Source organism: Nannobrachium achirus (assembly GCF_963921795.1).
Source record: "Nannobrachium achirus genome assembly, chromosome: 23".
In the NCBI taxonomy this organism is placed as follows: Eukaryota; Metazoa; Chordata; class Actinopteri; order Myctophiformes; family Myctophidae; genus Nannobrachium; species Nannobrachium achirus.
The window spans coordinates 31,143,731-31,170,523 of record NC_137830.1 but is presented as its reverse complement, the minus strand read 5'-3'; the positions used below and the strand labels follow the sequence as shown (position 1 = coordinate 31,170,523).

Sequence of the window (26,793 nt, the reverse complement as noted above, 5' to 3'; positions counted from 1 at the left end):
TTGCTGTGAGAGGCGCTGCGCTGTTTGTAAGCAGCTGATTGGCTTATTAACATACGGCTCTGAGTGTTGCTAAGACACAGTCTCCGCCCCCTACACACTCCCTTCCCAAGCATGGGCTGTAGGTTCACTCCACAAGTTGCCTGCGAGAGACGAAACGAGTGCGTGCGAGCGACCATACGACAGTGCTCGGCTCAGAACATTGTTTAATGTCTTAAAAAAACGTGTGACAGAAGATTGTGTACAAACATATTAGACATGAATCCATGATAGGTGATAGGCTAAACAAAAAGGTGAAAAAGCAGGCAAGCAACAGAAAATAAGCCATGGATATTGGTATTCCTGGGAACACTACAGTAATCTTGTCTGCCAACTAAAGCGACCCCAGACAGGCTGGTATGTGAAATAACATAAGCATGCGTTGATTTTGTTTTTAAAACCTAATGGTTATTGCTGTATGCCAATATGATTAAACTAGTGTTGGGTACCAGAGAGTGGGCACATAAGGACCAGGTAGACCTAGGCGATATGTTTTGGAAAATTGAGACACCCGAATTAATATTGTGAAAGGAAACATATGATTTAATAGAGGAAAATATCCATTTTAGCCAACTTTATAACCGAAAATATCAGATTTTTCGGCCCAAAGACACCCGAATTAATATTGTGAAAGGAAAAATATGATTTAATATAGGAAAATGCCCGTTTTAGCCAACTTTATAACTGAAAATATGCGATTTTTCGGCGCCGCCTTCGGCGGCGCATGTTTCCTTACAAAGTGTCCCGTATTTGAAACTCTGGGAGTTGGCAACCCTACTCGCGGTGCGAGGCATTGTGTGCTTGTAGATCGTCAGTGCGAGGCGTTGTGTGCTTGTAGATCTGCTGTTTTCACTACTTTTGTGCGACGGCCTTGTCTGATGAAGCAGGGCTTTACTTTGCGAAAAAAACGTACACATTTGAAACTTGGAGATACGAGGTTTCTGCTCGACAGTTACAATATATATTTTAATAAGAAATAAGCTAATGTGTAAACAAGCAAGCAAACAAACAAACAAAAAAGTCAAAGACCCATATGTACGGTAGGTAATAAAAGAACTTCACTGTGCTAATATGTGACATTTAGCAAACGGCCGTGGGTTACACATGGCTTCCCCCTTGGTCTGTTTCCAAACTGCCTTTCACTTCACAGCAGAGAAGTGTTTCCCTTTCCCTGCACAACGCTGACTGTGCACAAAGCCTCATCATCTCACAGCCCCGGCGCCACAAATGACCAGGGCCACCCATTCACCGCCGCCACCGAAGTCACTGAACTATGTGGACACAAGCACCGATAGGAGGGTCATCTCACAAGACAGAGGGAAGGAGAGAGAGAGAGAGAGAGAGAGAGAGAGAGAGAGAGAGAGAGAGAGAGAGAGAGAGGTGGTGGGATAAGTGTCACAGCCTGACCGATCTATTTTAGGTGGAGATGCCTCGCTTGCTATTTTGAGCGGCTCTGAAATGCGATTTGCTTTCCTTCGCTGCCCTTTTCCCCAAAATGCTTGGGCAAGCAGCAGCACACATACAGACACGCTCATAGTGTAAGCAAGTATATGCATGTGTGTGTGTGTGTGTGTGTGTGTGTGTGTGTGTGTGTGTGTGTGTGTGTGTGTGTGTGTGTGTGTGTGTGTGTGTGTGTGTACACACACACACACACACAGTGACTGGAAGGAAGAAAGTACTGGTCATAAACCGTGTGTATTTAAATAGGCCCTATGCACAGTGAAACAAACTTTTCCAACACATTTACACCCAGATAACGGCGGCTCTCGGTTGGTGCACTTTCAGGGTGCACCAACCACACTTTGTGGCATCAAAACGTCGTTGTCGGGTGGAAACCTTGTATGTCCAAAACCGTTTGTTTTGTATTTATCATTTTATAAATGATTTAAAGTAGTGAAAACAGCCGATCTACAAGCACACAACGAGGCGTTGTGTGCTTGTAGATCTGCTGTTTTCACTACTTTTGAGCAACAGCCTTGTATGGTGAAGCAGGGCTTTACTTTGTAGCCAGGGACCCACAAGCCCAAAAGCTCAAGGAATAGGGTAGGACCTGTGATTTTCTGCCGTACTTTTTATTTCTGTTTTTTCTATTAGTTTGGTCATTAAGGTCCACAGAATGAGAGGCCTGCTCTGCCGGAAACATCGCGAAAAAAAGTTATGGCCATTTGTATATTCACTGTCCCATTGACTCCACTAGAAATATAAAAAAAAGGAAAAACATCTGCTTTAATTAGCATGTGAGGGGTCAAACTAGGGGTTCTTCATGATTCTGAATCCATTGCACGCATTTGTTTTGCATAAAAAACATTGCTTGGGTTAACTTTCGGCAGCCCAAAACTGTGAAAAGTGGAAAAAAAGTGATGACTCATCACTTTTGACTGTTTTGGGGGGCCGATATCTAGCCCAAGGAATGTTTTCATGCAATACAAATGCTTGCAATGGATTCAGAATCCTAGTTTGATCCCTCACATGCTAATTAAAGCAGACCTTTTTCTTTTTTTAAATATTTCTAGTGGAGTCAATGGGACAGTGAATATACAAATGGACATAACTTCTTTTCGCAATGTTTCCAGCAGAGCAGGCCTCTCATTCTGTGGACCTTAATGACCAAACTAATACATAAAACAGAAATAAAAAGTACGGCAGAAAATCACAGGTCCCCTCCCATTTTGGTGACTGGGTCCCCGGCTATTGCAAAAAAATGTACAAATTTGAAACTTGGAGATACAAGGTTTCTGTCCAACAGTGACGAAAAGCACAGATGTGGATCTAGCTAGACTTCCAACTACACCAAGATGGACAGTTTTAATTGGAGAACATTTGGAGGGTTTTCTATGCATCCATACTTTTGATCTGCAGCCGGAGACATCTGTTGATGGATGCCATAATTACATAGCCTCGTTTAACATATCATTATAATCTATAGGCCTATGTACTGTAAAAGTGCAGATTCAACTAAAAGTCGAATCTGCAAAAGCTCCTTTCGGTAGAAACAATATTCTAAACATGCTCGTTTTGTCAGCCAGTTCTGTGTTTTTCCCGGTGAAATGTTACGGAAGCAGTCGCACGTGACTCGCCATTAATCTGTGTTGCAGCCACCAAGCGGCCGGAGCGAGAAATGGCCACAGGCTGACAAAAAAACACAGAACTGGCTGACAAAACGAGCGTGTTTAAATGATTGTTTCAACACATCGCTTGGATTACCCCCGCCGTTAAAAAAGTAGACATGCGTGAGACGGGTATAGGTCAGGACCATACATTTTTGGATACAATGCTTGGTGACGGTAAGAACGGAGTCCTTGGCCTGAAAACATTGAAAACCCCTGCTCTACATTCTACAAGGCAAGCTCACAATGTACTGAAACTACAACGTGTCTTCTCCAGTCATATACATTAGGCCAGGGGTCTTTAACGTTTTCAGGCCAAGGATCCCTTAGCTGAGAGAGAGATGAAGCAGGGACCCCCACTACATAACGTAAAAAAGAAAAATGAGTTGCTGTTTTAAAATGTTCATGGATTTCTTATACAGCTTAGACTTGTTTGACAGCACTATTATCTGTTGGATTAATATATTCAACCACCTGAACTGTCAATACCTACTCTGCTCTTCTTTTACCTCTAGATCAAACCTCTGGGCCAAAAAATAGCACATATACAAGCTCACAACGCCTCGCACTGAGAGGCGTTGTGAGCTTGTAGATCTGCTATTTTATGGCTAATGTTCCACTAAGAATAGGGATGCTAGGGTTCAAGTGATTAATGTAAAAAAAACATGATTCTATCACACTAAGATTTGGTGGCCCCCCTGTAGAAGACCTCTGCATTAGGCCTCCTCTCTCTCTCTCTCTCTCTCTCTCTCTCTCTCTCTCTCTCTCTCTCTCTCTCTCTCCCAACCCGCCCAATAACAACAACATGGGATCCGTGTCATTCTGTGCGTGGTTGGGTTATAGCTGAGCTTTCGGCGAATCGGAGGGGACGGGAGGACGGGCGATGATGTGAGCCATGTGTTAATGCCACGCGACACTGCAGCGTAAAAAAAAAACGCATCAACATTTTCACGTCAATGTCATTGTGCACCTCCCTCCCTTCCTTCCACCCCCCCCTCCTCTACTCTCTCTTAGGGATGGGACGATACACGATATTATCGTTTATCGTGATGAAAAACACTCACGATAATCGTATCGTGGAGATGTAATTTATCGTGATATCGTCCTCCGTCATGCACTGGGATCAATTCACCTTTTATTTGCCGAGCTGCATATTTGGTACCATTTAAACCCTCTGGAAAGGTACTTATAATATACGTACTTGATACAGTCTTTTTTTCACTCTATCAAATGTCTTTGTCAAAAAATAGCCGATCTACAAGCTCATGGCAACCCAGGATAATGGGTTTTGACAATAATTGTTGCGACCGTAGGTCGCATTTACTATCAAACCCTGCACAAAGTGTAAGTAAGTAACTCCGTCTGTCTGTCACACCTCACACGTCACACTCTTGCCCTGCTCATATCTCCGCAACCGTTGCCCCGATCCATGCCAAATTTTGCACACACGTTTCTTACCTGCCAAACTACAACCTCCAAGGACCCCCGGAGCTCCAGGGACCCCCAGGTCCCTGGGGGACCCCCAGATGTAAAAAATGACCAAATGTGCTAAACTGACCAAATGACCACCCCAACAGGGCTGCTCACGAGGAATTCCCGGGGACCACCGACTCCTGGTGCTCCAGAACGGATGCAAAAGTGGTGGCGCCCCCAGTGGAGGACCCCCTACACTGCAGCTCACATAAAATGCCGTAACTCCGGCTAGGAGCGACCGGGACAGCCGGGGCCGGTACCTATTCGTCCGCCTTGCCGGCGCGGAGACCCCACCCCTCATTTCTCACATGGCCCTCTTCTAGCGCCACCATGAGGCCGATTCTTGCAAAACACATTTTTGGACACTGCTCCTACAATTTTTGCCCTAAAATCACGCAAATCGGTACACAGTATGTCTACACTCATCCCATCAACATGAATCTCTCCCATATAGCGCCACCTCCAGGCCGATTTTTAAAAACACATTTTTAGACACTGCTCCTACAGATTTTTCCCTAAAATCACGAAAATCACTACACAGTATGTCTACACTCATGTCATCAACATGGATCAGGAAGATTTTGGCAAAACACATTTTTGCCCTATTTGTGGAGATAAGTGACCTACGGTCGCTTATCTCCCGATTAGGGAGCCTTACTGGTGATATAAAGTTTTCATATCGTCCCATCCCTACTCTCTCTCCCGCTGTGCTCTCTATAGCACGCCTCCTGGCTTCTCCTTCCACTCACTCCTGCCTTCTGTGGGTGATGACTTGTCATGGGCACATGCTCTGTGTGTGTGTGTGTGTGTGTGTGTGTGTGTGTGTGTGTGTGTGTGTGTGTGTGTGTGTGTGTGTGTGTGTGTGTGTGTGTGTGTGTGTGTGTGTGTGTGTGTGTGTGTGTGTGTGTGTGTGTGTGTGAAAAGTAACTAGTAACTAAAGTTTTCAAATAATTGTAGTGGAGTAAAAGTACAATATTTGGATCCGAGATGTAGTGGAGTAGAAGTAAAAGTAATGGAAATAGGAAATAATCATTTAAAGTACAAATACCTCAAAATGGTACTTACTGTAAGTACAGTACTTAGTTACGTTACACCACTGGAAATGTCCCCACAACAGTATAGTAGGATATACAAAGACATTCTGAGGAAAGTTTCCTGGTTTAGGTTGGAGGTTTGGAGTTATACTGTAGTGACTGATTTATACTGAAGCCCATTGCATAGCAATACTGCACCAGAACAGACACAATGTGTTTGGTTACGCTGTTAACGACGTTACGTTAGTTCGGCTACTGTGATTGGTCAGATGTTGATCAGACATTCCATGTTGTTTCCGCGTTTCGTTCAGCCCATCGGCTTCAAGTTCATTCAGTCGACAGTGAAGCCAGCATGCAGCCGTATGGAAGACATGAGCCAACTCTGAAATCTCTCTCTACGTCAGGCCAAGGAGCCCTTAGTTTAGAAAGAGATGAAGCAGGGACCCCCACAAACTGTTCATAGATTCCATAGCTACATCGTTTGACAGCACAATCATCAGTGTATTTTGGATTCATGTCGATTTGTGTTTTCAGATATTTAGCCCCTTGAACCGTCAATACTTAATAAACTTGACCTTTCACTCTGTACTTAGTCTGCTCGTTTTCCCCTCTACACCAAAGCTCTTTGCCAAACATAGCAGATCTACAAGCTCACAACGCCTCGCAGCGCAAGGCGTTGTGAGCTTGTAGATCGGCTATTTTTGACTAAAGTTCTCAGAATATGGACGCTAGGGTTCAAGTGGTTAATATAAAAATCAAACCTTGGTTCGAATTGAAGCGGTGGACAGATAAAACTTCTATTCTGAATGTATTTGGAGAGCTGGTATGACAGTTGGTATAATCGGTTTAAAAAATAAAATAGATTAAAACACATACATTAAAATAAGAATTTGTAATTAAATAAATACATAAATAAATATAAAGTGTTTAAATAAGACAGATAAACCCTGAAGGCCAAATTATCATGTGAAGCTTGACCAATCCTCAAAGTATCCATTCATCTGACCGGGAGGGACACCGCACACATATTCTAGATGTACAGGACATATAAAGCCTATTCATTCTGAACTGAAATGACCATATATGGACATGGGACACACATTTTGCTTTTTGAAAAAGCCTATTCATTCTGGACTGATATTTTACACGTACGGGACAGGAAAAACCTGTTCATTCTGGCCTGGAGTGACCATATATGGACATAAGGTAACGGACATTCTGTTTTTGAAAAACCCTGTTCATTCTGGACTGAGATCACCATATATGGTAATTAAACGGACATTCTGTTTTTGAAAAAGCCTGTTCATTCTGGACTGAAATGACCATATATGGGCGTGATACACACAAAGCCATTCATTGGAAGCGGTTTCCACCGCTTCAAAAAAGGAGAAAAAAGGTTTCTATCGCTCAAAGATTGGAGGACCCCCTGTAGTAACTCTGAGGACCCCTATAGGGGTCCCGGACCCCCTGTTGAAGACCCCTCTAGACTAGCACTAGAAAGGGACCACCTTCTTACCTCGCGATATTCAGGCATTCATTTAACCATTGGTTCCAGCAGTAATGCTGGAGTACACACTGCTTGAGACAGTCTCCACTCGCCACCAACAGCGCGAGCCGCGGTGGCCAAGGTCTGGCTTCCAGAACACAGTTCTGTTCTGTGGCAGTATGACTGGGGTTTGTTCCGGTGCGGGGGACCCTCCCAAAACCCAACTGACTTTGGTTATTCTGGTTTAGTATGCCTTTAGCCTATAGTTGTGTGCCGGCGTCATCACCGGAAAATAACAGATCTCCTCTTTAGGTTCTAATGTAGGCCTATACGTGTTGAAATGGCAAGACAGAAATGGCATTCATAAAATCAGTATAGTAATTAATGCAAACACACGTGTGTGTGTGTGTCGTAGATTGTGTTTACGCTCCCACACCCTCCAAACTCCTTCCACAGATCACTCCCTTCCCATCCTCTCTCTCTCTCTCTCTCTCTCTCTCTCTCTCTCTCTCTCTCTCTCTCTCTCTCTCTCTGTCAGCTCCTCTCCTTTGAAAGTCCTCCCTGCAGAGGAGAGCTCCTCCCCTGCACCGCCACTTTTTATGTAATCGCGCCGTGTTATCGAGTCAACAAGCGCCGAGCAACGAAGGAGGCCTGCATGCTGATGACTCGGCTGCACAAGACGCCTTCCTGTTGATGCCCTCCTCTCTCTCTCTCTCTCTCTCTCTCTCTCTCTCTCTGTCTCTCTCATCTCCGAGGCGTATCAGCACGGCTGCTGCCACCGTTTGAAGTTTGCGAGTTACGGGAGAAGAGCTGTCACGCACTCTGACACGCTCGCTCCTGCCGGCTTTCTCGAGGTGTGGCGGCGCGGCGGCACCACAAAGAAGGCTATAAGCATCCACAAAACGGCAGGCAACGCAAACAAATGAAAGGAAAACACACACACTCTAATGATAAAATGTACACAGTATATCATATGCTAGCAGCCGTCATGTGAGCGAGGCGCATAGTTCTCAAATGGATGTTGTCAGAGGCAGAGTTCCACAGGCCTATTTCTTCAAAACACACAAACACCCACGCACGCAGGCGCGTGCGCACACGCACGCACACGCATGCACGCACGCACGCACGCACGCACGCATGCACACACACACACACACACACACACACACACACACACACACACACACACACACACACACACACACACACACACACACGCATAATGAATACATATAAATATTAAATTATAATAATAAAAACTGTGAACAGTGAAAAAAGATGCACTGTGTCATTACGTTTCTTGGAACAATTTCCCAGCATGCAGCAGTCCCTAACGAGCAGGGTTTACACATGCTATAATAACACACACACATGTATTCACCGTCCAAACGGCTTTGCAGCTGTTGTTGTCGTTGTTGTTGTTGTAAAATTGCAGCTGGCAGAGGCACAGCAACACAAAACATATTTGACCAATGGAAACGGCGACAGATATGTTAACAAGCGAACGGGGGGTAGGCAGCTTGCTAGCGTTCAGATGGTTCTGCTGTTGTTTCAAACACAGGCACATTTCCAATACGGTGCATCCTGTAGAAAGACGTTCATTGTAACAGGCCTGTCGGCTCTAGTAACCTCCTGAAGCTATGTGAGAGAGGGAACTTGAGGACAAGACAAGGTTTTTAAAGCCTCCCCCCTTATGCCTTGGGGCCCGACTTCAATCCTTCCCTTTTAAAACAAATTGCTCCGGGCCTCCCCGCGGTTCAGTCGGCCACGGCTACGCCGCATGCATTAGCAGCTCTTAAACTCAACGCAGAGGCAATAAACTGAGCAAAACCTGCGTCTCCTCGACAAAACAAAAGCATACATTGTTTCTTGTTTAACCGAGGCCTCACCTGGGATGTGCTCCGTGGGAAGAGAGATTTCACAGTCGGACAGATATATCTTTAACTTTCTGGGAAAGAAATACCCTCGGTTGCTATGCTGTTCGTGTGAATAACTATCCCCGGCAGGTTACGATATTTAGCTTAATACTCAAAGTTGTTCTTGTTGTTGCTGCTGTTGTTATTGTTCTGGACTTTCTGAGCAAGTAAGTACTTCAAACCCACCAGCCGGGACATTCCAAAGACTGTAAAAATGGGACCCAATGCCTCCTTTCTTGGCACCCAGCATCAAGGGTTGGATCAGGGGTAACTTACTCCGGGTAAGTCCCTGCGACATACTAGCGTCTTGTCCAGGGGATGTACTTGTACATGAAGCTGCCTCACGGCGCTACAGACCTATGCAGCATATGGCTCGGCATGATTTACTTATTTTTTTTCTTAAGTGCTGTTCTTTGAGATACGGGTATTTCGGTCGGGGCTTGGCCGATTACGCTATTCCTTCCTCGGGTGAAACATCACAGCTTTCACCATTGGAATTGCATTATGGATCGTACACATGCATTGTTACATTTTATGGGTTTATTTGGTCATTGCAACATATGATGAAATATGGCGTGCAGGTAGCCTAATTGCAACAACCACGGATCTTGTGCAAAATGAGAACGGGACCGCCAAATATTCAAAACTTTCCGCGATTCTGTCAATAATCATGTTCTTTGAGACACACGTCCGAGTTTTTCCCGGGTCAAACGAGGGAATCACGTGACGTTGATCCCCTTCCCCTATTCGCTAGGACATGATGTACAGTATGTGTAGGCAGAAGAATGAGTAAAGAGTAATCACAATGCATTGGATTCAGCCCCCTCCCCCCTGACTTTAGGTCTGGCTTCCCTCTTAGAAACACCACCTCAAGCTTCTTTCTATCAGCGGTGCTATGATTTATCATCAGCCCTTATCTAGCTAGCTGTTGTCGAGCGCTTTGTCAGCTTGGCCGGCCAAATGGCTGATTAGAATGTGTGTGTGGCGTAGCCAGTCTAGAGTGAAATGAGAGTGCTGTGGTCGGTCCGTGGCTAGAAGATGGATTCATGCGTTCTGAGAGAACAGCTTAATACCATAACGTAATATTATTGACATGCTCCCCTTGCTTTATTATTTTCTGGGGCTCACTCACCGGCGCATTACAATCCCATCTTCCATACAAGTGTGTGCGAGTGAGTGATTGAGTTTGTGTGCAGGGGCGTCACAAGGGGGGGGGGGGGGGGGGATTGGGACTGAGTTACAAGGGCCCAAGGTGGAGGGGCCTGGAATTATCTTATACTTTAGTTATTGGAAAATAGCAGATTTACAAGCTTGTAGATCTGCTATTTTTGAAAGATCGTGAAAATGTGTGCAAATCTTTGAATATGTGTATTTTTTAAGCAAACATTTGTAACTCAAATGTTGCTTCTGGGGGGTCCTTGGAACTAAATATTTTGAGATGGGGGTCCGTGGTCAAATACATATCACTTTGGGGGTCCTTCACATGAAAAGGTTTGAGCACCACTGACATAGAAACATAGATTTTTCAAAAAAGGTTTGAAAAAAAGTTTCAAAGACTTGCACACATTTTCACGATTTTTCAAAAATATCAGATCTGCAAGCTCGCAGCGCCGCGCTGTGAGCTTGTACAGTATATCCGATATTTTTCAATAGTTAAAGTACCCAGGGTCCAGAATATGGTGCGACACCCCTGTTTGTGTGTGTGTGTGTGTGTGTGTGTGTGTGTGTGTGTGTCTGAGAGAGAGGGGGAGGGAAGGTTGGCTTTGACAAATGATGTCCAGTGCGTTGCACACACAGGGAAGGAGGATATGATTGATTTCAAACACACATGAACACGCACGCATGCACACATACGTCATACAGTATGTGTGAGCGTGAAAGCCCGCTGTGCTGCACTAGCTCACGTATACTGCTCTTTCTCAATGACGGTCGAGCATTAGAGACAGAACAATATATCGTTGCTGGGCAGAAAGAACTTATCTATATATTTTTTTGTTATTCGTAAATTAACGCTCCAGTTAATCATACGGCAGCGTCCCACAGGGAAAAAAAATGCAAATCTGCAAGCTAGAGATGCGGCACAAAGCAACGCATTATGAGCTTGAAGATCTGCTTGCTATTTTTGACTTTGAAACCTGAAAGGTCACAGTTTTGGACATAATGAGGTTTCTCATATCGTCGTTGTTGTGTGAAAACCTATGTCCAAAACCGTTCGTTTTGCATTTATCGTTTTAGAAATGATTTAAACTAGTGAAAACAGCCGATCTACAAGCACACAACGCCTCGCACCACGAGGCGTTGTGTGCTTGTAGATCTGCTGTTTTCACTACTTTTTGTGCGACGGCCTTGTATGATGAAGCAGGGCTTTACTTGCGAAAGAATGTACACATTTGAAACTTGGAGATACGAGGTTTCCACCCGACAACGACGATATGTCAGACAGTAGGCCTATTTTACTCTTTTTTGACGATCAGTTTTTCAGCCGATTGATGTGATTACAATTTTTGTAATCACTTCACCATTCCGGGTATGCCATTAAAGGTGAAATTATAGGCCAACATTTACTAACTGTTACACCACAACCCCAGGTTAGGAGGCCTGGGCAACAGCCCTCTAGGATGCAGGCAGGCAAAAAGACCCAGAACACCCTTCTTATATACACAGAGATGTTATCCCAAAATCCTAAATATGGATCCTACGGGCTTTAACGACACAGATATTGTAGTAGAGGTTCTATCTGGATGGAAGGAAGCTAGGAAATAGGCTGAATATGGAATATCAAATCAGGTTTCTGCAACAAACTGTGAGATTTTGCAGCATGTGGTGCCCCCTATGCGTGCAAGTAAAAAGCTTTTGCTTTTGGGTTTATGTATTTTAGACGCCCCCTCGACATGTGATTCAAATTTGTGGTGGATTGGACACTGTGCACGTTGGGAATGTTTCGGAAGGCATATCGCCCACTCAGAATGGAATATGAATAAATCTGACTGATACGTCGGATGACTTCACAGACAATGCGTGCCGAATCGATCGTTGGGGTGCCAACATGTTCACCTCAATAATAGGCCTCATCTCCTTTCTGTCAGTCTGAAGTGGTCTTGTGTGTCTGATGAAACGGTTGCTACAAGTATTTTCTTTTTCTTTTTTCTCTTCTTTTTTTTTTGCTGTTAAAACCACAATCCTTTGAGCGGGATTGCCGCCTGCTGCCATAGAAAATAAGCTCAAGGTTTTTTTTTCCTGCATAGAGAAATTGTTTTAATTATAGAATTCAGTATCTATAAAAGGCAATACACCCTAAGGCTGATTGTGTAGTTTGTGTTCCACTTCAGGAGAAAAAAACTACAACCGATTAAAAACGTGGCAGACTGCATCACTGCGTACTATTTGTACACAGTGATGTTGTTACATCCCTATGTAATTTACTATTTTTCTATATTACTATTTTCTAGTTATCCTTAGTATTACGTTACTATTGTTCCCAATATTGGTTGGAGTCCACATATACTCATACTAGTGTCAGTTTAGGTCTTGGCCTTGTGTTGGAGTGGGAGGAGACGAGACCTGAACTTGGAGGAGACCTGAGTGAGCTGAGCTTGATGGAGAGCTACACCCTGATTCCACCTGGTCCAATCACCTGCGGGGCCTCCCTACAAAAGCCTTGCCAGCCCAGAGCTCCTCGTCAGTCTGTTTCTCCCTGCCCATGGGGAAACATGCTGTCCACCTGCATAATGTCACTCACATGCTGCTGCAGCTTTGGGAGCTACTCTCTGTAGTAGTTTCCCTCTGCCATGTTAGCGTTGTAGAACCTGCTTACTGCTTAGCGTATAGCATTCTTACCTTTGTGAGTCTTGAGAACATTGGGAACTTGAACTTGACTTTGTTTAAACCCACAACTAGGTTGTGGCATTCAGCTAACACGTAGCTACCACTGCCTGCTTCTTGTAATCGCTCATGTTTTGATAGTTTAGAATAGTGTAGTTATGTTAGTTTAGTAATCTCCTGTAATTTTGATTTGGTCTAGTTTAGTTATTTAGTGGTTAATATATAAGTTTAGGATTAGTACATTTTGATTGTTTCTTTTCTTTGCAGGGTAGTTATTCATTTGATTTATTGTTAAAGTTGTTCCTTTTGTGTTTCCATTCATTCATTATTTTGTAAACTGTTCCCTAAATACTCACCTAAAAGAAGTTATAATAAAAATACTTCTTCCACCTACCCTTTGCCTTACTAATGTTGCATAACCTTGTACCCCTAGACTGGGGCATGTAACATTAATGGGGGCTCGTTAACTGAGGCAATTGGTAAGTGAATCAAGTTTTTTTTTTTTTTTTATTAGCGGGTTCTAAAACAATTGTGGGCTTAATCGGCAAAAAATGGTGCACTTTGACTTGGAGGAGTTCGTTAAAGACCCCACCATTGGCAAATTCGACGATTGTCGCAAAGATGACTTGTTACTGATGGCAGACCACTTCAGATTCGTTGTTAACGAGGCGCTTAGTAAGAAAAAAAATTAAGATTTTTTTTATTTACCAAGTTGGTTGATCAAGGGGTGTTGGTGGTGCCACCAGAACTAGCCGTGCCTGAAGTTGTGCCGAGGCCGCTCCAAGGTGAGTCTGGTCCGGGGGGTGATGAGGTGGCAGGTGTTGAGGGGTCCGAAAAAGGAGCAGTGGCTGAGCCAGAGGCAAAGCCCAAAAAGACACCATTGAAATTGGCTCCCGACCCCAACGCACTGGGCCTAGAATCGGACTCCGCGGATTCAGACGGATCCAAGGTCTCAGTTAAAACCAGGGTGAAAGTGCGTATAGCACGGCTAGAGAGAGAGGAGCGGGAGCAAGTTCGAGACAGAGATGAGAGAGAACGGGACAGGGCAAACGACCGAGCTTTTCAGTTGGAAATCTGAAAAATTGAGCTAGAGGAAAAGCTCAGACTTCGCCAGCTCGAGTTGGAAATGGCACAGAAAGATTCTGTTCCCGTCTCTCCCTCACCCGCTCCGGTGCCAACCACTCCCCTAACCAACCCCACTCCCAGCTCAAATCAAGGTATGTTACCATTTGACATTTCCAAGTTTATTGGTTTAGTGCCACAGTTTCGCGAGTCTGAAGTGGTTTCTTATTCTGGTTAAAAGTAATTAATTGGCCCATCAGTGGGTGGATCAGTCACAAAATGGCGATGCAGGTTTTTGTGGTAGATATCACTACTTGTGAATTTGTTAATGAAGTGATATCTACTTGGTTTTGTACATGGTGATAGTGCTATTCAGTTTAGTAATTTCAGTATTCTGGTTAACGATATGGGTTAGGTATCACATACTAGCACTATCACTACTTGGTATGTGGTGTTATCATTACTTGGGTGCTACAGTATATGTAGTGGTAACATTACTCTGTATGTGGTGATTTCTTCACTACTCGATTATGTTGGACTTTGGTGCTCTTAGTATGTCCAACCCGGTGTTAGGTGGTTGCTACTTGGGGTTATGTAGTAATATGCATTACTCAGGGGTCTTGCGTTTTGTAATGATATTGACTACTGTTATGTAGAACTACCGTATCACTACTAGGTGCAGGGGCATCTCAATAAGGTGTTCCCTCACTAGAGAGTAGTCGAGGCTACTTCTCTTAGGTTATAGAGATTAGGTTCTGTCCATGGACAAAGTTCTTGAATATATACCGGCCTTGAATTCTTGAACCCGCAAATGTTCCGTTTTGACCCAACTAACGGTGGGTGCTAAATGTTAGTAACTCTCCGGTTGTGAAATGTTGAATCTGCTAAGGTGACAAGTTAAGATGAAGATTTTCGGGGCAGCCTTTGGTTGACGGTTAGTTGGATTAGCTTCTGTCAAGCGATTTAACTCAGATTTTGGATTTTGGTAACACAAATCAGTGCAGGGGGAGTCTTAAACCCTAGCCCTAACCCCTCACTAGAGTGTAGTTGAGGCTCACTCTTTCGAATTTTGTGAACAGGTGGTTACTTAAAAAGGTCTGAAAGAAGCTTTTATAAATTCATACATCAATGTAAATCCTCTTAAACTCAGTATATTTAAAATCCTTTAAATTATACAAACATCAGGGGAGATGTTTGATTTTGAGGGTGGGGGTGTTACATCCCTATGTAATTTACTATTTTTCTATATTACTATTTTCTAGTTATCCTTAGTATTACGTTACTATTGTTCCCAATATTGGTTGGAGTCCACATATACTCATACTAGTGTCAGTTTAGGTCTTGGCCTTGTGTTGGAGTGGGAGGAGACGAGACCTGAACTTGGAGGAGACCTGAGTGAGCTGAGCTTGATGGAGAGCTACACCCTGATTCCACCTGGTCCAATCACCTGCGGGGCCTCCCTACAAAAGCCTTGCCAGCCCAGAGCTCCTCGTCAGTCTGTTTCTCCCTGCCCATGGGGAAACATGCTGTCCACCTGCATAATGTCACTCACATGCTGCTGCAGCTTTGGGAGCTACTCTCTGTAGTAGTTTCCCTCTGCCATGTTAGCGTTGTAGAACCTGCTTACTGCTTAGCGTATAGCATTCTTACCTTTGTGAGTCTTGAGAACATTGGGAACTTGAACTTGACTTTGTTTAAACCCACAACTAGGTTGTGGCATTCAGCTAACACGTAGCTACCACTGCCTGCTTCTTGTAATCGCTCATGTTTTGATAGTTTAGAATAGTGTAGTTATGTTAGTTTAGGAATCTCCTGTCATTTTGATTTGGTCTAGTTTAGTTATTTAGTGGTTAATATATAAGTTTAGGATTAGTACATTTTGATTGTTTCTTTTCTTTGCAGGGTAGTTATTCATTTGATTTATTGTTAAAGTTGTTCCTTTTGTGTTTCCATTCATTCATTATTTTGTAAACTGTTCCCTAAATACTCACCTAAAAGAAGTTATAATAAAAATACTTCTTCCACCTACCCTTTGCCTTACTAATGTTGCATAACCTTGTACCCCTAGACTGGGGCATGTAACAGATGTAAGCAACACAGTTGATATATGCGTCTATCTTTGAATAATAAGCAGCGACACTTTAAAAACAAGCCCCAAAAAAACCACAACCTGCAACTGCCAAAGTGCCAATAAAAAGTCCAAAGTTGCTTAATATAGCAACAGTGTATCTGTGTGTGTGCCCAGTAATGGTCCAGCTAGATAAAGGACACCAGACAGCGCCGCGCCAGCATGCAGCAGCTGTCACTTCCTTCAACACTTCCTCTTTTTTTTGGTGTGTGTGTGTGTGTGTGTGTGTGTGTGTGTGTGTGTGTGTGTGTGTGTGTGTGTGTGTGTGTGTGTGTGTGTGTGTGTGTGTGTGTGTGTGTGTGTGTGTGTGTGTGTGTGTGTGTGTGTGTGTGTGTGTGTGTGTGTGTGTGTGTGTGTGTGTGTGTGTGTGTGTGTGTGTGTGTGTGTGTGTGTGTGTGTGTGTGTGTGTGTGTGTGTGTGTGTGTGTGTGTGTGTGTGTGTGTGTGTGTGTGTGTGTGTGTGTGTGTGTGGTCTTGTCTGTGCCGTGACCCCGCTTATAGTCTGACACATTCCACACTCTCCGCTGTGACTCGCTCATCAGCACAGACCTCTTAATCCTCTCCTCCTGTCCTCCCATCCTAACCCTCTCCTCTCTCTCCAGTGCTAGAAGTGCTTTTACTTAAGGAACAGTAGCGATAGGCTGCTACTAGAATATCAAAAACACTAAGGCCTGTGATTCAAATTCAACGCCAGTAATGGTAATGTACAAAAGTATTGGCATCAAAGTACTAACTTTTTGCAAACTCGAAAATAGGGTTAGGGTCGCATCGCAAACGTGTTGTGAGCTCATAGATTACAGCTATTTTCGAGTATGTACTTAGTGACTACCACTGATCTCCTCTCCTCTCACCTTGCCTTTGCTGTGTCCTCTCCTTCCCCTCTCCCCAGTCCAGGGATGAGCAGAGAATGTAAGAGAGGCAGGGGCTCAGATTTCTAAAGGGCCTTTTGGTGAAAATATCGAAAATAGCAGACCTCCAAGCTCACAAGCTTGGAGCTTGGAGGTCGGCTATTCTCGGTGCTTGATACCACTCTGAACAAAGCATAATCAAGTCAATACTGAAGATGTGGTGTAATGGCATGGATTTCTGCACAGAGAGGGCAATTCTTTCTACATAAGATGCTGCATTCAAGTTCATGGGAGTTTGGACAAGGCAATTCTCGTGAATGCTGCCTTCAGAGGGTATTTGCATTTCTTTCACCATAGTAAAAACTGCTTTCGCAGTCTGGAGAAGGCACTTTTTTATAGACGGATAAAAGGGCTGGGGCTCGAGCCCCCTTTGATGTCTAGTGTCTACGTATGTGTGCACGTGCCTGCCCCTGTCATCACCTCCTCTCTGGCTGTCCTTTCGGTCCCCTCTCCTCCCCTCCCTCGCCTTTCCTTCTCATCCTCTCATCCTCCTCTCTCTCTCTCTCTCTCTCTCTCTCTCTCTCTCTCTCTCTCTCTCACTCTCTCACTCTCTCTCTCTCACTCTCTCTCTCCCAGCCTTTCCTCAATACAGTACCTTCATTTTATCTCCCAATCTTTTATCTGATGCTCTTCTGTCCCTCATCCAGTACTCTCTTCTCCAGTAGTGGTGGACAGTAACGTACAAGTAAATTTACTTGAGTATACTGCGCTTAAGTAAATTGTTTGAGTATCTAACTAGCTATATTTGCCTACAAAGTATTTTCTTGCCTATAGCAGGGGCTCCTCCTCGACAGTTATGGACAGTAACATTTTACTCCATTACATTTCTAGGAAGGGAAAAAGTCCTTAATTCCATAATTTGGTGTGACACCCCTGTCTGCTCCAGTTGTCACACCAGACGGCCACCCTTGAAAAGGACGGGCGGACTCATCCTCCCAACCAACAGCGCGCTCATTTTCCTTCCGAGTGCCGAGGTCACCTTTGTACCGACGCATGCCTTTCAAGGCTGGCGCGTCTAGCGAAAATGAAAACCGCCAGCTCCTTCTCCCCATCACGCTGCCGCCAAAGGCGCGTCAAACAAGAATGCAGCTATTAGTTCTGTTGTTGTTACGCTGACTTGAGACCTTTTATATAGCGTTGTACACAAGCATGCACACAGCACGCGCACACACATTGTAACATTTTTTCTTTTGTGTCCACAAAAAAGGAGGGCATGCAAGGACACGAATATTACTGTTACAGTTAAGGGTACATTCACAACATCATGGCACATGTCTTCATGATACAATAACCATGCCAATCAGTACTCTCTGGGTATAAGTAACTGTGTCTCCGCCATATGTGGCTGCTGCCAATTATGGTAGAGACAGGACAACACTTTGCCAGCCTTTTTGCCTCCTTTTTTTTGGGCATCCTAAGATGTTGAACCCCTCTAACAACCAGTGTGTGGGTATGCCAATTATTATATATATATATATATATATATGCATCTATAAACTAGCTCTGAGATGGTATGTAGAAGTGGTTGATATTTAATGGCCGTGGTCATAAAGGCTTCCTCTAGGCGAGGGCCAAAGGTGAATGATGCCATCTCTAATACAGAACGTGCTCTGGTCTCTTCATTAAACACACCATCATCTGGTGTATTCGCTGACAAAGATGTAGAAAATATGTGGGTTATCACACACGCACGCACGCACACACACACACACAGACAGACAGACAGACACACACACACACACACACACACACACACACACAAGCCTGATTGAGCCACCCTCTGCGTTGCGTATACCCAACGTCTGTGTACGTGTTTGTGTGGCATGTACACGTGTCAGTGCACAATACTGTACTTGCGCGATTGAGTGTGTGTGTGTGCGTGTGTGTGTGTGCGTGTGCGTGTGCATGTGCGTGTGTGTGTGTGTGTGTGTGTGTGTGTGTGTGTGTGTGTGTGCGTGTGCGTGTGTTGTGTGTGTGATGTACATAAATGTTGTATCGGTGACTTAGACCCATACTGTATATCCCAGCCTGTGTGTCTTACAATAGAAACTGTCACAGAGCCTCACATTGAGACGGAGGCCTTCTTGATTTTTCTCGTTCTTTTTTATTACGTGTGGAAAAGATTTATCTGACTAACAAAAACATTTGAATAAGTAACCAACATCCAACGTGGAGTTGCATATCGTCACTTGTTTCTCCAAGTTTCAAATTTGTAGGTTTTCCTTGAAGTAAAGCCCTGGTTCATCACACAAGACTATTGCACAAAACTAGTGAAAATAGCTGATCTACAAGCACACAACGCCTCGCAGTGCGAGACGTTGTGTGCTTGTAGATTGGCTATTTCCACTAGTTTAGATCATTTTTAAAATGATAAATACAAAACGAACGGTTTTGGACATACAAGGTTTCCACCCGACAATGACGATATCAAAAGGTTACTATAGACCCGTTTCTTGTTTACAAACATTGAGACTAAATGCACAGGTGACTGTATCATGTAATCAAAACCTGTTGTTTTGGGGAGCGCTGGTTTCATTGGCTAATTTTGGTTCCGACCTGCGCGCGCATCAAGTTCTTATCAGTGTAACGTGGACCAGAAATGCGTCAATGAAGGAATAAGGAGGAGAGAGAGGAGTCCTGCATGGGGGTTAGGTGAAGTCTGAAGAGGTGAATCTTCAGAGTGCAGCGGAAAATGCTGAGTCTGCGGTTCTGACTGCAAGGGGAAGCTTATTCCACAGCTTAGGAGCCAGGAGAGTCTCTGACGTGTGGAGCATTGGCCAGCGTGTTTTACGGGCATGTGCACACATAGACATCAAAGGGGGCTTTTGTTCAGCATTTGACTGTTTTTCTCTCCTACAGTACCACATCAAAAACGGAATTCAGCGTTTTTGGGTGTGAGAGGTTAAATTTCATCAAATGGTGGTCCGTGGCTCAAATGCAGAATAAATAAATGAACCTTGGGGTTGAAAACCACTGGTGTAACGTAGGCTATTACATGTACAATTACTAATTCAACATATTAATCTAATGATCGCGATTTGTGACTGAGATAGACTACAGTATACAAGCGGAAAGAAGAACAGATCTACAAGCTGTCAAGGCATTGTGATGCGACGCTTTGTTAGCTTAAGCCTTCCCACGGTCATCAACAGTAAAGTAAAGTGATGACTACATTGATGCATTAATCATTACAATAGGCCACTTTATGCCACGCTGTGAGCTTGTACATTTTCTGTTAAAAAACAGAAAAAATCTTGAAAGTGTGACTGATTTAGAAGGGGGTCTTAATGGCAAAGCAGTTGAAGGTGTGAAATGTATCAAGACTGGGTGGTTCATTTCTTGACTAAAATACAGTATATTGATCGTGCAGTTAAGCTGTCAGAGATGCACGCCGTGTTTCTCCTTCCACTGACTGCTCTCCTGACCGGGGCGGCCAAGGAGGAGCTCGCCCTACGCAAGACAACACTTTGAGAGTGAGTAGCAGTGGTGAAAATTAACTATTTACATCCATCGATCTACAACCGCTTATTAGGCCTATTTTATGTGATTTCCCAAGTAGCTTGATGCTCATAATGCACACTTTTACTTTGGTACTTTAAGTTGGCTACATTTTGATGCCAATACTTATACTTTTACTCAACCAAAAGTAACGTTCTATATTTCTATGTGGCATTGATACTTTTACTTTTACTCTGCTGTGGGCAAAATAGCTTGGGACAAATGTCTCTCTTTGTATTTCCCCCAATGTGTGTTTCTATGCTCAGAAGCACTTAAACATCACCACGTCTCACAAGAATGCAGCATTTAGGCTGAAGTGCATTATGCGTGACTCATAATTACATTGTGTTAAATAATAATACAAAGGTGGTGCAATTATTGCCCTCAGGGGCGTGCATAAACACATTCCAAAAAAGCCATTCTATATGAGAGCATCATTAAAATGAGAGCTGTGGCAGCTGGTGGAAGGTTCTGAAATATTCTTTATTACCAAAGTAAAATAGCCGATTTACAAGTTCACAACACATCGACACGTTGTGTGCTTGTAGATGGCCTTAATTGGTTATTTGTATCATGTATTTGCTTTTGCAGAATATCTCTTTAAAGCGTGGGCTAGGAGGAGAAGGGTGACCTATAGGTGAAGTTAAATGTTGACTTTTGTGCTATGTGCAGGCCATATGGAGATGTAGGGTATCGCAGGGGTGGGTGCACCCCTCTCATCTCTGCAGACGTTTGAGTGTTTGCAGAGATGGGAGGGGTGTACTCACTTCTGTAAGGTACTCTACTTCTGTAAGGTACTCTACTTCTGTAAGGTACTCACTTCTGTGAGATACTGTATTCTTTATATTTAGCTGCTGGTGGAATTCTCACTGGAATTGTCTGTTTTGTTTACATGTATAGTATGTATTTGATGTGTCTGATAATCCCATATGGGATGGGTCAAATGTTGTCCAGACACGGAAATAAAATATTCATTCATTCATTCATTCATTCATTCATTCATTCATTCATTCATTCAGAATTCATTCATTCATTCATTCATTCATTGTATGTTTTTAAATAATAATCCAAATCTGCAAAGTGATAGAGATGACTAAAGATGTTAAATTAACCTATGGAGTAAATATTTGCGGTGCAGTTACTGGAGAGGTATAAAGTATTGAACAATGGAAATACCCAAGTAAAGTTACCTCAAAATCACTCGAGTGCAATACCTGAGTAATTGTTCCTTGGGAACACTGAATTGTTGCTCCAATCGGACGGACAGTAATTGCTACCTCAGCGCAGGTTGAAACACCATGGGACTGTCGAGGACATGAGTCTTGTTTCATGAACCGTATTACTATCTTAACAAGCAACCCACCAGTAAGACTCCCTAATCGGGAGATAAGCGACCGCCAGGTCGCAGCGTGGTTTTAGGGCAAATGTGTAGGAGCAGTGTCCAAAAATGTGTTTGAAAAAATCAGCCTGATGGTGGCGCTATATGGGACAGATCCATGTTGATGAGATGAGTGTAGACATACTGTGTACCCATTTGTGTAATTTTAGGGCAACATCTGTAGAAGCCAATGTCCAAAAATGTGTTTGAAAAAATCAGCCTGATGGTGGCGCTATATGGGACAGATCCATGTTGATGACATGAGTGTAGACATACTGTGTAGCGATTTGCGGGATTTTAGGACAAAATCTGTAGGAGTAGTGTCCAAAAAATGTGTTTTAAAAAATCTGCCTGAAGGTGTCGCTAAATGGGACAGTTCCATGTTGATGACTTGAGAGTAGAGCAAGTGTGTACCGATTTGTGTGATTTTAGGGCAACATTTGTAGGAGCAGTGTCCAGAAATGTGTTTTGCAAGAATCGGCCTCATGGTGGCGCTTGAAGAGGGTCATGTGAGCATTGATGGGTTGTAATTTGGCAGGCAAGGACTGTGTGTGCAAAATTTGGCATGGATCGGGGCAACGGTTGCGGAGATATGAGCAGTGCAAAAGTGTGACATGTGACGTGTGACAGACAGACAGACAGACAGACAGACAGACAGACTGACTGACTGACTGACTGACTGACTGACTGACTGACTGACTGACTGACTGACTGACAGACAGCTGGTCGAGGTTTTGATAGTAACTGCGACAAGTATTTTCTTTTCGGGCACTTTATCAGGAGTGCAGTCTGTGCTCATGGTGATGAAAGCTTTGGGGATGGTGATAGTAGGGATGGGACGATCTACAAGCTCACAACGCATCGCGTTACTACGTGTTGTGAGCTTGTAGATCTGCTATTTGTTTGGCAAAGACATTTGATAGAGAGTGAAAAAAGACTGTATCAAGTACGTATATTATAAGTACCTTTTACCAATTATAGAGGGTTTAAGTGGTACCGGATATGCAGCTCGGCAAATAAAAGGTGAATTGATCCCAGTGCATGACGGAGGATGATATCACGATAAATTAAATCTCCACGATACGATTAACGTGAGTGTTTTTTATCACGATAAACGATAATATAGTGTATCGTCCCATCCCTAGGTGGTAGGCAGGTCAACTGTTTTGCGAACACTGTTTCTGTGCTGTGAGCTTGGTGGCTGATATAATAAGCAAGGGATAATTGTCAGTGCGCTAAAAAATCCTATCCTACTGACTGCCACCTGCCAGTGCAATTATCCTGCCTATTACATAGCTATACTTAATACATTCATTAATAAATGTACCCAAAAGTAACAACAAAACGGAGCCATGGCATTGGTCCGAAGGTTCCTTAGTCCGAAGGTTCATTAGTCCGAAGGTTCATTAGTCCAAAAGTTCATTAGTCCGAAGGTTCATTAGTCTGAAGGTTCCTTAGTCCGAAGGTTCATTAGTCCGAAGGTTCATTAGTCCGAAGGTTCATTAGTCCGAAGGTTCATTAGTCCGAAGGTTCATTGGTCCGAAGGTTCATTAGTCCGAAGGTTCATTAGTCCGAAGGTTCATTAGTCCGAATTTGTTAAGAATACTATGCTTAACTCTAACCCTAACCCTAAACTTAACCTCAGTAACCCTTACTAAATTTGTCTAATGAACCTTCGGACTAATGAACCTTCGGACTTATGGGCAGTCCCCCAACAAAACAAAGTATTTCCTTGCTTACGGTAATGACAGTTTTCCATAAGTGTTGCGTTGGCTGTCTGCCCAGCACTTTTGAACTGATCTGTAGGTGCTGCATGGGCCCATCACACGTACATTTTGCAATAATTAATGTTCAAACTACAAATATTCAGTCGTCGGCTTGAAGATAACAAGAGGGGCCGCCTGTTTTATTCGGAAACACAAAAGCAAGAGGTGACTCATTTGCTGTTTTCTTTATCATCCACACGAGTGCTTTGATTTAATTCCTAGTCAAAACACACACACATACCGGTACGCTCCAATAAGCTCTTGTAAAACGTGGCTCAGCCCGATACGCTGTCGGGCAGAGGTGCTTTCCATTCCGTGGGGCATTTTCAATTCCAACAAACGTAACAGCTCCAAGACGGGCCTGCGTTTGTATTTTCAGCCACACAAACAACTTTGCAATTCACAACTCACAGCGGCCACTGCTTCAGACGCACAGGGAACACTCGTACTTTAGAACAACAAACAAACAATTCCACTGAATTTCCCCCCAAGCTTATTTAGACGGTTCTTATTCCACGGGTTCATTAGGTTTCTGTAGCCTACATTGCGTGTATCTTGTTTGTTCATGTCATAAAAAAGGTAAAAGAAAAGTGCACAAAACACGTGGAGATATAACCCAGTTTTCCATTTCATCAGCAGGTCTAACTGGTAAGCAAAGCAGTCCATAGTCTAGACTAGAGGTATTATTCTACTAGAAACACAGGTTTGCAAAACAGAGCGGGTTTATAAAGAGGCTGACACACAAGAGTTCTGTTTTATATAAGCATTGAATCACTGCCGCTCCAATCAATTGTCCTGCTTGAGGGTTTCATGTCACAGTGACAGGGGTGTCATTTTGTACATCAGGGGATAGCAATTGTGTTAACATATAACCACAAATTCAGTTGTTTTTGTAGATTAATCTGATTTCATTGCAATCAAAGCCTGTCCATCTACACGTGACAATTAAGGGTTATAATTTACATAAGCGTGTTATCGAATGCAACCATTCATTTATTAACCACTTTCAACAACGTGGCATCGCAATTTTGGGAATGTCATTATAGGCAAACATTTACTATTTTTGCCCCAAACAAATATAACAAAATAGTTGTAGTACAAGGTTCTCAACGCGTCACCAAGCTCAGTATATTGATTTAGACCTGTGTCCATAGCAATGGTATCAAGAAATAACAGACTGCTGAACAGACTTTCCGACCAAGCAATAGTATTATACTGTAAATGGTCAGAGCCACACAATTTGTTGAAAATCATCCTGCAATGACGTTACTCTACTAAGAAGTGTATCACAGAACATAAACTGAAACTTCCCAGAACATGTAAAATACGTCAGATGGCACAGATTAGTTCTTCGGGGGGGAAAAAAAGAGCCCAAATATACCGCCATAAAACAGGGCTAAGTGCCCACGCGGAGACCCGGCTTGGATATTAATCAGACGGTAGGTGAGATGGGGTTATGAAGTGGGCAGGTTTCATGGCAGATATATTTGTTGAATTAGGCCTCTGGCAGCTCCATGACGCCGGGTGGTAATTACCAGCACAGACTTCAGAGTTAATACCTGTTCCATCGCCCATGTACGTGAGGAGAATCTCAGACCAGAGGGTGAACTCGGGTGACAAATCCGATGGCTTTGAAGCCACCACGGAGCCACCTTGAAGCACTGCGAAGCCCCTTGGTCCCAAGGGTGGGCGGGGAGTGAGTACAACATCTGTCCTCTTCCTAAATAAATCCTGGCGATCCCATATCCCATAGCTCCAATTGAGGGGCGTCGTATGGAGCTCTTGTCATTACTGTAACTCCATGAACCCTAGTGTCCCTATTCTGTAATAAGCAAACGTTTTGGCAAAAATGGGAAAACGTTCAGTAAAAACAGCCGATTTACAAACGCGTCACAAAGCGACACGTTGTGAGCCCTCTCTTGCAACAATGTGTCGATGTAGACTGGCTAGTTTCACTGTTTAAAAAGGCTTTTCAAAATAGTAAAAAACTGCCTAGGAAGTAGGAGTAAGGCTTGGTGTATAGGGGGGGAAAAGAAGGGGGCCAAGTGCAGACCACCTGGAGATCCTCGGAAAGATGCTGATGCAGATGCTGACTCATCATTAGAATCCTCCAAGAGGTCAGCGGTGGAAAAAGTACTCAAATTGTTTTCTTTAGTAAAAGTAGCAATACTGCAATGTAGAAATACTCTGTTAAGAGTAAATGTCAACATTTACTTGAGTAAAAGTACAAAAGTATTGGCATTAAAATATACTTTAAGTACCAAAAGTAAAAGTACCAGTTATGAAGAATGTCTAAGTTGTGTAAAAGTATTTTGAAAATAGCAGATCTACAAGCTAACAAGGCGTCGCATTGTGACGTGTTGAAAGCTTGTAGATCAGCTATTTTCAAATTGCCAAGTTTAAATAGGGTTGAAGTGGGTAATGTATATTTTGTAATAATAATTCAAATACTTGTAGTGGAGTAAAAGTATTTGCCTCTGAGATATAGTAGAGTAGAAGTAAAAGTAGGCCTTGGAAATACTCCGTATATACATTACTCAGTAAAGTAAAAGTACCTCAAAATGGAACTTAAGTACAGTACTTGAGTACATTTACTTTGTTACTTTACACCATACCGGTAGGTACAGTACAGAATACACCCGCTCACTCACTCTCTCACTCTCTCACTCTCTCACTCCTCAGTCACTCCTCAGAGCATGGGAAAGGAACCAACCTCCGTAAATAGTTTATGTAACTGTGAAGTATTGATATCATACCCACCATGGAGACTATGGGGGTTTGAATATTCCACGGTGCGGTGCCTCTGGCTTGACCGGGCGCTCAGAGCCAACCCACTTGGCCTTGTTTCACGGGGTGGGAAGCCTGTCGAGGGGAGCGGAGCCGTCCCTGTTGCTGCACCATGAGACAGGTTTGTTTGTTTGTTCGGATGCCCGTTCAGCAGGGGTGTGGAGCTGGGAGGCATGTGTGTGCGTGTGTGCGTGTGTGCGTGTGTGTGTGTGTGTGTGCGTGCGTGCGTGTGCGCGTGTGTGTGCGCGCGTGAGCGTGTGTTCCTCTGCATGTGTTATGATGATCTCCCGGTGAAACTCCTCACTGTCAGGCGAAAAGAAGTAGCTGGTGACTCCATGTGTATTGGAGGAGACGTGAGGTTAGGAGGGAAGGGGGAGAGGGAGAGAGAGAGGG

The 26,793-nt window shown here is 43.6% G+C and overlaps 1 protein-coding gene across 1 annotated transcript in view; it reads right to left on the bottom strand.

Moving 5' to 3' along the window:
• LOC308308877 (uncharacterized protein) overlaps positions 1 to 26,793 on the bottom strand; it is a gene marked incomplete at both ends in the record, with an annotated part of 169,778 nt that overhangs the window by 96,829 nt on the left and 46,156 nt on the right. The window lies entirely within an intron of this gene.